At 53.5% G+C, this 8,930-nt stretch overlaps 1 protein-coding gene across 1 annotated transcript in view; it reads right to left on the bottom strand.

The window, feature by feature from the left end:
• Positions 1-1,139, bottom strand: part of Disp3 (dispatched RND transporter family member 3) — a 46,723-nt gene extending 45,584 nt beyond the window's left edge. The window contains exon 1 of the mRNA XM_055615289.1: positions 929-1,139. The gene's annotated coding sequence lies outside the window, so the exon portion shown is untranslated. The remainder of the gene's footprint in view (positions 1-928) is intronic.
• Positions 1,140-8,930: the final 7,791 nt, after the last annotated feature.

Raw genomic sequence — 8,930 nt, 5'->3', positions numbered from 1 at the left:
GTGTGTGTGTGTGTGTGTGTGTGTGTGTGTGTGTGTGTGTGTGTGTGTAGCTTGAGGCTGGAGGCTTCAGTGCGCTGTCCGCGGTGCTGATCGAGCGTGGCCACACTCAGGAAGCATCGCGGTTAGCAGGCACCCTCCGTGGAGCAGACAGGGGTCGAGCAGAGGAAGCCTCCAAAGAGGCGTCTCCCCCGGGGAGTTGGGAAAAGTTCTCCCCGCGGCAGGGCTGGCTCTCGGGACTCGCCGCCACTCGGGCTGGTAATCTTTCCCTGACTGTGCCCCACGGCTGCTCAGATGCCCCCCCCCACACACACACAGAGACCTCGCTGGCGTTCTGGCCTGAGCCAGGGACCCTCTAGCGTTCGGCTTCCTTCGCCTGCCAGAGCCCCAGAGGTGCTGGCTCGCCGCGACACCTGCAGCGGGTTCACCGCAGCCCAGGACTCGGAGAACGTCCCGCCGAGCGCGTGAGTGCGCTCAAGTAGGGGGCAGCTGCAGAGGCCGCCCTTCGCCTTTTCCTGTCCCCTCCCTCCTCAGAGGACAGCCCGGCAGACAGACTGGGGATGGCTTCAGGCTGACGCTCAACTTTTATGGACCCAGACAGACACCCCGTGGGACGAGCAGGGGCGCGGAGATCAGGGGCCAGGGCGACTCTGGACGTTAAACTCCAGCAGACCAAGGCTGCACCGCTCCCTGGCGCCTTGATGTCTGCCCTGGGGGCGCGTGGACAGGCTCTGAGAGCTGAACTCCGTCCCCCTCAGCCGGCTTCCCCGTGGCGCCGAGGCCCTCACCCGGGGTGGCCTGAGAGCGGGAGAAGTTCCCGCACTCCCCAGCACCCCTGCGCAGGCGGGGCGCGTTTAGCTTGTTGGACCCTTCCCCTCTCCGGAGCAGCGCGTCCCCAGCCCCGATGGCGCCCAGCGGCCGTCGCACTCACCTCGCTGGCTGAGCTGAGCTAGGCAGAAACACTGGTGCCGCAGGGGCTAGGGGGCTTCGGCCACCCCGCCGCGGACACTTGTCCCTTGTGGGGAGTCTCAGGAGGAAAGGTCCTCAGAGCTGCAGGAGGCCAGCGGCCCCCAAGCTCCGCTCCCGGGCGAGCAGACCGAGCAGACTGCGGCCAGGTCCGTGACAACCGCGTCCCCAGCGCGCACCCGAAGCACTCGGCACCGCCGCCGCCTTTTATCTGCCGCCCGCCTTTGTTTGGGTCCGGGTTCCTACCACGGGGTGCGGGGGTGTCCCGAGCAGGCTCTGAAGTCGCGCCTCCCCCCGGCCACTGGCGCCTCCTGCCTCAGCGCCTGCGGGCTCTGCGTCACCGTCCGGCGAGGGCTTGCGCTCCGCCGCGCACTGCTGTCCCCCGATCCCGCCGCCAGGCGCCGCCCTGGCTGCCGCTCCCCCTGCGGGAGCCGCGCGGTGGTACAGCCAGGCTCCCCTAGCTGGCGAGCGGGAGCTGCGCACAGCGCAGCGACCCCTGGGGGTCAGTTTCAGTCTCTGCAAACGGCCCTGACCGTGCCCACTGCTATCCCCAAGGTTTCTGGGCGCCCAGGTCTCTCCCAGGCCTGCACTCCTGCTGGCTGCTCTCAGCTCCATCTGCCCAGCTTTGGCACCTCACCAGCCTGTTGGACACTCGAGGGCATCCCCGGGTGCCCTCCTGAGGTGGCTGCCAAGCCCAGGCGCCTGGCACCATCGCTCCCTCCTTCCCACCCTCCCTTCTCTATTCACCTCCCTGGCAGCAGAGCCCAGAGCCCTGCCAGCCCCTGGGACCAGGCACTCGTCCAGTAGCCGCACAAGGTCGGCTTGACATCTCCTGCCAAAAGGGTGCCCAAAGAGGAAAGGGCCCAGGAACCCCTGCTTCATTCTTTTTCAGTGCTCCAAAGGCACTGGCCTTGATGTCACCCAAGGAGAGCCAAGGGAACCCTCAAATGGACCTGGTGCCTCCTGCTGTCTGCTGAGAGGCCACCCTGGTGATTAGGACACCAAGCAGAATGTGAACTTCTGGGGGAGCAGGAAGATGGAGAAACAAGTGAGCCGCAACCTTTGCCTTCAAGAAGTCTTCATTTTATGTAAAAGATCATCACGGATAAAAACATCAAAACCTGCACACCTGGCTCCATGCTGTGGAGCCCATGCCCCAGCTGTGTTTTTAAATGAGGACAACTAGGGGCCTGGGAGATGGCTTTAGCAGGTGCTTCTGCCAAGCCTGACAGCCTTAGCTGGATCCCCAGGACAAACACTCCTGTGAACTGTCCTCTGACCTCCACTCATGCGCGCGCACACACTAAACAAACACACAAAGTTTTGATTTAGAAAAGAGACAACTTGGGAGTTCTCCGTACCCCTCCCACTTTGGGGTTCTACGGTGAACTCCTCCAGTCACTCAGCTGCGGCACCCGTTCAGCTTTCTTGGACACAGCCCCCAGGAACTGCACTCATCGGCTGGCTGGCAGCGGGACATAGAGGTGTTCATGTTCCAGGGTGCACCCAGAGCTCTTCTGTGACATAGCAAACGAGCACAGCCAATGTTCCTGCCCTGGCATTCGCCTTTCCACACCTCATGCTCAGGAAGGATTTTCAGGGGACCCACTGGCCAGCCACCAAACCCTTCAGAAGATCTGCGGTGAATTCATGCCACCCTGAAGACATTGGGGTTATGGACTGCTCCTGGTGAGAAGGGTGCCAGAGAGAAGGAGAGAAACGAAGGCCTAAAACGGGGTGTGTGTGTGTGTGCGTGTGTGGTGTGTGGTGTGTGGTGTGTGTGCATGTGTGTGCGTGTGTGTGGTGTGTGAATGTATGTGTGTGTGTGAGAGAGAGATATTCTACATAGTACAGTCCAGCAGTGCCTTGAGAACGCTACCAACATATCCCAGAGGGAGGCAGAGAAAGAGGAGCCATGGGGGAGGTGGGGGGAGGGAGAGCCAGGGAAACATTTGTTTCTAAGGGAGCAAAGGGAGACACAAAGTGTGTTCCCAAGCCCAGCTGAGAACAGAGGTTTGTTTTTCCGGGTGAATGGCTTAGTTGTTTTCAGTTTGTTTTAAGACTGCTTTCAGGGGCCTCCTTAAAGATCTCCAAACTCTCTGTACTGTTCCCTGCAACCCAACAGAATCACAGGGCACCCCATTTGCGTTCCCAGGATGCTGTGCCTCCCACCAACCCGCGCTCGTTAATATGACCCCCATTCTCCTAGGAACTACATTTATTAGACTTGATAAGGGCCCCGACGACACGACATTTCCCCCTTCTTTCATTAGAATCCTTTCCACCCTCTCTAGGCCTCCAGGTAATCTCCAGGGGGCCAGGGCTTGTTCTGCCTTTGGTAAGGAATCCTCTTCAAAGGGAATATACAGAGGCAGGAATATAAGGACCTGACCATGCTCCCCGTGCCACCTCTCCCCGGCCCCGTGTGTGTGTGTGTGTGTGTGTGTGTGTGTGTGTGTGTGTGTGGTGATACTCAGAAATTTTGAAAGGATATGATTTTTCCCAGGCCATCAGCGAGGTTTTAAAATGCAAATGGAACCAGGCCTTTGAAATATGCCTGCTGTAAAGGGGAGCCTGTGGTGGCAGTGGAACAGGAGGAGTGCAGAGAGCTGTGAGAATCCTGCTCCAAGGCCGAGCTCAGCTCTCTCTCTCCCTGGCTAAGCCTCCAATATGAGATCATTGTCCCATGATCCCCACTTCAGGCACCTCCTGAGCCCCACCCTTTACCTCCAGGAGCTCCCCAGAGATGACTGCAGTGGCCCTGTGGTGGGCCCAGTTGGGAGGTGGCAGAGAAGGCCATTTCCACATTGCCCCATCCAGCTCTGCAGTTCCCCATTGTCCCCTCTGCTGAAAGTGTTTCCTGGGTATGACTTCAATGCCCCTTGGTATCCCCTATGCTCTGTCTTCCTGGCTAACTGAAAAGTCTTTTAAAAGGGACGGGAGCCATAAAGAGCAGCTTTGTCCTCTGTTCCTTTAATGTACCTTCTGTCTGGTCCCCAGCTATGCTTCCTGGTCTGCCATTCTCGGGAAAACTACTTTCCTGTTGTGTTCTTTACAAGCTGCTGTGTGACCTTGGGGAAGTCACCTCACCTTGCTGAGGTCCCCCTCCCCCCTCCCCCCTTTCTTTTAATAAAATGGAGGCAGTGGAAGTACCTGTCTCACAGTGGTGGCTATCAAGGTGTACCAGATAAGAACATCTATCTCTATGGAAAAGCAGCATTTAACACATTGCATGGCATGACTTAGGATGTGGGCAGGCAAGGGGCTGGAGAGAGGTACTAGCAGTTAAGAGTATTGACTGCTGTTCCAGAGGTCCTGAGTTCAATTCCCAGCAACCACATAATGGAATCTGATTCTGTCTTTTGGTGTGCATGAAAACAAAGTGTTCATATACAATAAATAGATAATTCTTTAAAAAAAAAAGATTTGGGCAAATGTCAGTGTCTTCTTCAGACTCCTGACACTTAATAAACAAGAGCCAGGATGCCAGTGCCTCCTGTTTCTTTGTTCCTTTGGTGAGGAAGATTGTACACAAATCAGGTTATTTCACCAGATGGCTGAGCAGCTGAAGGTTAAGCATATGGGGAGAGTTGGGAGTGTTTATCTTTAAAAATATGGGATGTTAAGACATTGTCCCAGCATAGTGGAAGGGAATAAATAGCTTTGGAAGTAGTTCCTTTTAAATCTGCTAACACCCTGACTTCGGGGGAAGCTGGAGTTGATTTGTGTGCATGAATGTTGTATTAACTGTGTGAACTTAGGTGAGTCAGCTCATTTCGCTGACACTCAGTTTACTCATCTGAAAAATGGGATTAACGAAGACCTCTACCTCTCCTACACTTGCAGTGAGTTTAATGACAGATTTGGATGTGTTTCTAGGCAACTGTTCAGTAGTTTCTTACATAGAATTTAATTCAGTGTAGTCAGAAAGACAAATAATAGAACGATTGGTTGTGATTCAGCAACTGTCAGGTTGGTCGGGAAAGAGCTTGGTAAACTTGATCAAGTTTGCTTCGAGTAAACTGTCTTCTTGAGGTCACACAACAAGTTAGTGGGGGAACCTTGGGTTGAATTCTCAGGCCCTCTAGGGTCCAGATCCACACTTTCCCTGAAATACTTCCTTTCCTCTGCCCATCCCCCTCTTCCCTAAGGCTTCATTTGAGAGTTTGAGCTTACAAAACTCGCATAAGGAGAGGATAGATGAGCTGATCATTTAGGAGAAGAAAGAGGTTTGAGGGAGGAGACAGAGCCAGCTCCAGGCTGGGTTGCTCTGCACAGGGCTGTGGGGGAGTGGCAGACGGCCAGCACTCCCTTCCTTTCCCAGCGCTGTGCAAGCAGCCAGGCTTAGCACTCCTTTCCCAGCCTCACTTGCCTCCTCCAAGGAAGCAGGCAGCCTGCGCCAGAGTGAATACAATCCAAGTTATTAATTGCCTGCAACAATTAGCCCGAGCTCCTGAGCCTGCAGACGCTCAGGCTCTGAAAGAGGAAGCCAATTACAGCTTCATCAATATTCACGCTGCTGCATAATCTCCTGACAAGATGCCCCCAACCCCTTCCATGTTTGTGGGGGGGCTTTGCTCTGATCCCCGACACCTTCATAGGGCCTGCTATTACTGAGGCCTTTGAGAGTGAATGTCACTTAGGGCCAGACCCAGAAGGACATTCATGTAGTGGAGTCATAGCACTGAGGGAGAAGACAAAGACCTAAATAAATGGTTTCAGCCAAAACAGTCACATTGTGGGGGAACATTAGTCTCCAGGTTGTGGGTGCAAGCAGATTCCTTAGTGCTCTTGTTGCTATAATGGCTTAGAAAGGGGAGACAAGAGACTCCCCTAAAAGTTCTAGGGCTTTCATCACGTGTACTTATGTGTACATGCATGGTTTTGGGTGCATGTGTAGGCCATATGCCCATATCAGGTCTTCCTCTATTGCTCTGTATCTTATTTTCTGAGATGCGGTCTCTCACTGAACCTGGGCTCACTGATCCAGCTAGGCTGGCTAGCCAGCAAGCTCCTGGGATCTGCCTGTCTCTTTGCCAGTGCTGGGACCACAGGCATGAACTATCACCTCAGTTCAGTTCGTGGGTATCCGAACTCAGGTCCTCAGGCTTGCACAGCAAGGGCTTTGCTAACTGAGCCATCTCCCCAGACTACTTTCTAGTCTTAATTCCAGTTCAGTCCCATGCCTGCATTGTGGTCTGATAGAAGTCAAGTCCCATCTCTGGGCCCTCATGAGGGATGATTCTGGAAGATGCTAAGCAGAACAAACATCCAGTAAGCTATACACAGTGAGCTGGAAATAAAGACGGTGTTCCTGTTCTGTCTGGAAAAACAAAAGCATCTGAAAGGAGAGACCGTGACCCCCAGGGAAGAATGGGGTGGTAAGGATGAGACAGACAGGTAGTTAGAGGAGCTAGGTGCTGCCCTCACTTCTTGGCCTTGGTATTCTTTTGTACCTGGTCTCTTGTTTCTGCTTGCCAAATGAGAACACCAAAATAGATGTTCTCAGAGGTGCCCTGATGGCATCTCCCAGGAAAGTGTGGGAGGAAGGATGAATGTGCAATGGGTACACAGCGTCGGAGGAACAGGAAAGCCCTGATTTTCAAAGGGGTAGTTAAATGCAGTGAAATAACCCAAGAACATGAAACTAAGCACACAGCTCGCTCAGCCAAAGGCATGCACCTATATTTCCTACAACAGGAAAAGAAACCACATACTTCTTTATCAAGACCGAAAATTAAAATTAACGCCTGGTGCAGGACGCCAGAGAGAGGCTGTGTAGGACTCTATAGCCCCAGAGCTGTTTCAGCACCACGGAGAGTGGCTGGCGCCTGCTGCGCTTCTGTAAGGCTGGCTTTCTAAATGCTGGGTTCAAGCCTTGGAAGTGGTATGAGGCTTGGAGTGAGTGATGCTGAATAATGCTCAGGTTCAAGTGTAAGTTTGTGCTGTCTGTCTTTCGAGTGCTCAGTGAGGCTGTCCAAACCTTGAGAGGGCAAAGGTCTTGCCCATAGCCTATCTTTCTGCTCCTCTAGGGGTACTCAAGGCTCTTGGTAAAACTGCCACTTGTAGCTCAACACGAGCCCCCAGCCTGGTTCCCCATTCTACCCTTTGTCTGGCCTCAGCTTCCTGGTACAAGTTGGCTAGCATCTTGTACTCCACCCAGCTCTGCTGGCCCACTGGCGCCAGGAGACAGGCTAGCTTTAACCCTGGCCACCAGGGCCCATCTAGAGTTCTTTAATGACAGCAAGAAAGAGCTTTCCTGGAATATCCCCAGTCAGGAATCTGTGTGGCTCTGCTGGGCTGCCCCCCACTGCCAGTTTCTGGCCCCGTACATTCTGTGTGGGCAGGGTGCAGAAAAACACAGTGGTAGGGCACTGAGCTGGAGCGGAGGCCTCGTGGACACATCTGAATCTCATCAGGATATATGACCTTTGGCAACAAGGATGCTACCAACCCTATCTGTCATTAACCTAGCCAAGAGCTGCCATGGATTGGGTGCCAAGCCCTGTGTGCATCTGTCTTCACCCAACCCCCACCCCCACCACCCAGGAAGTGCAAGCACTGCTGTCCTTTTGGCCACCTCTCTTCTGAATCCTTCCTGATATCTCTGAGTCCTCATTTTGCAGCTGGGCACGTCAGAGGGCAGCTGCTCTTGTTGGCAACCCAAGCCACATCTGGCAGATGTGTGAGCAGGATGCAGAAGAATGTGTGAGTAGCCTTAATGTGTATGTGGGGAGCAGCTTAGGCCAGAGCTTCTGGCTGTGCCTGAAGAATTAGCTTGATGCCTCCCCTCCTCTCTTCTTTTCTTGTATCTCCCCTGCCTCTCTTCCTCTTCCTCCTCTTCTTTTTGTCTCTTCCCATGCTCCCACACTCCCTGATCTCATCTTTTCCCTCCCCTTCCCTTTATACTGGTCCCAGTAATCCACTATTTTTCTTCATCTTCCCATGACCCCACGGGAATAATTATCTCCCTCTTACAGACAGAAAAAAAGTGTAGAAGTCAAGTTTGTAAAGCCCAGCGAGTTCAAGCCCAGCATGTGTCCTTCAGCTCTCCCAAGAGTTAGGGAATGGTAGCACCTCAGCCCTGTGGACAGGAAGGCCAGAGCTGGTGAACCACCCTCTCTCTACCTCAGATGGGTTGTTGGGAGGATATGTTCCTCTGCAGCTTTGAGTTGGTCTCATCACCCAGTCTAGACTGTGAGTCTCCCCCACCCCCAACCATTGTGCACGGGGTCAGCCCAGCGTCAGCATAGTTTATCAGACACAAAACCAGAGAAACAAAAATGGATTCAGAAAAAAAAAATGCAGCCAGGCTATTCCACAGGGACCCAGGCACAAAGGACTTTTCCTCCATGGAGATGCCGTGACTGTCATTTCTACTCTCTGGGATGTGTGGTCTGGAGCTCAGCATTTGGTGCTGGATAGACATGGGAGCTGCATTGTTCGCTGGAGGATGCTGTCAGTATTGCCTTGCCTTTCTGAACTCTCTACCTCATAAAACGGCTGTAGCTGCCCATGGCCGCCATGACCTTGATGCCAGCACTCAGGAGGCTGAGGCAGGACTTAGCTCTATGCCAGCCTGGGCCTCACATTGAGATGCTGTCTTTTAAAACAACAAACACGCTCAGCTGTTATGGTGCACGTCTTTAATCCTAGCACTCTGGAGGCAGAGGCAGGCAAATCTCTGGGAGTTCCAGGCCAACCTGGTCTACAGAGTGAGTTCCAGGGCAGTCAGAGCTACACTGAGAAACTCTGTCTCGAAAAAACAAAACACAAAGCAAAACAAAACAAAACCCCAAAATAACCAAATAACTAAAAACAAACAAAACCAAAACAAACACACAAGTGATTGCTAAGGTCACGTGAGGTTGCCTGTGTAGTATGTTTGGAGCATGGCAGACTCCAGGCAATTGCTGCCTCGTGTGTGTGTGTGTGTGTGTGTGTGTGTGTGTGTGTGTGTGTGTGTG

Source organism: Psammomys obesus, unplaced genomic scaffold (assembly GCF_907164565.1).
Source record: "Psammomys obesus unplaced genomic scaffold, mPsaObe1.curated_primary_1811, whole genome shotgun sequence".
Taxonomy (NCBI): Eukaryota; Metazoa; Chordata; class Mammalia; order Rodentia; family Muridae; genus Psammomys; species Psammomys obesus.
The sequence above is the reverse complement of the archived record's forward strand: the minus strand, read 5'-3'. Positions and strand labels throughout refer to the sequence as shown.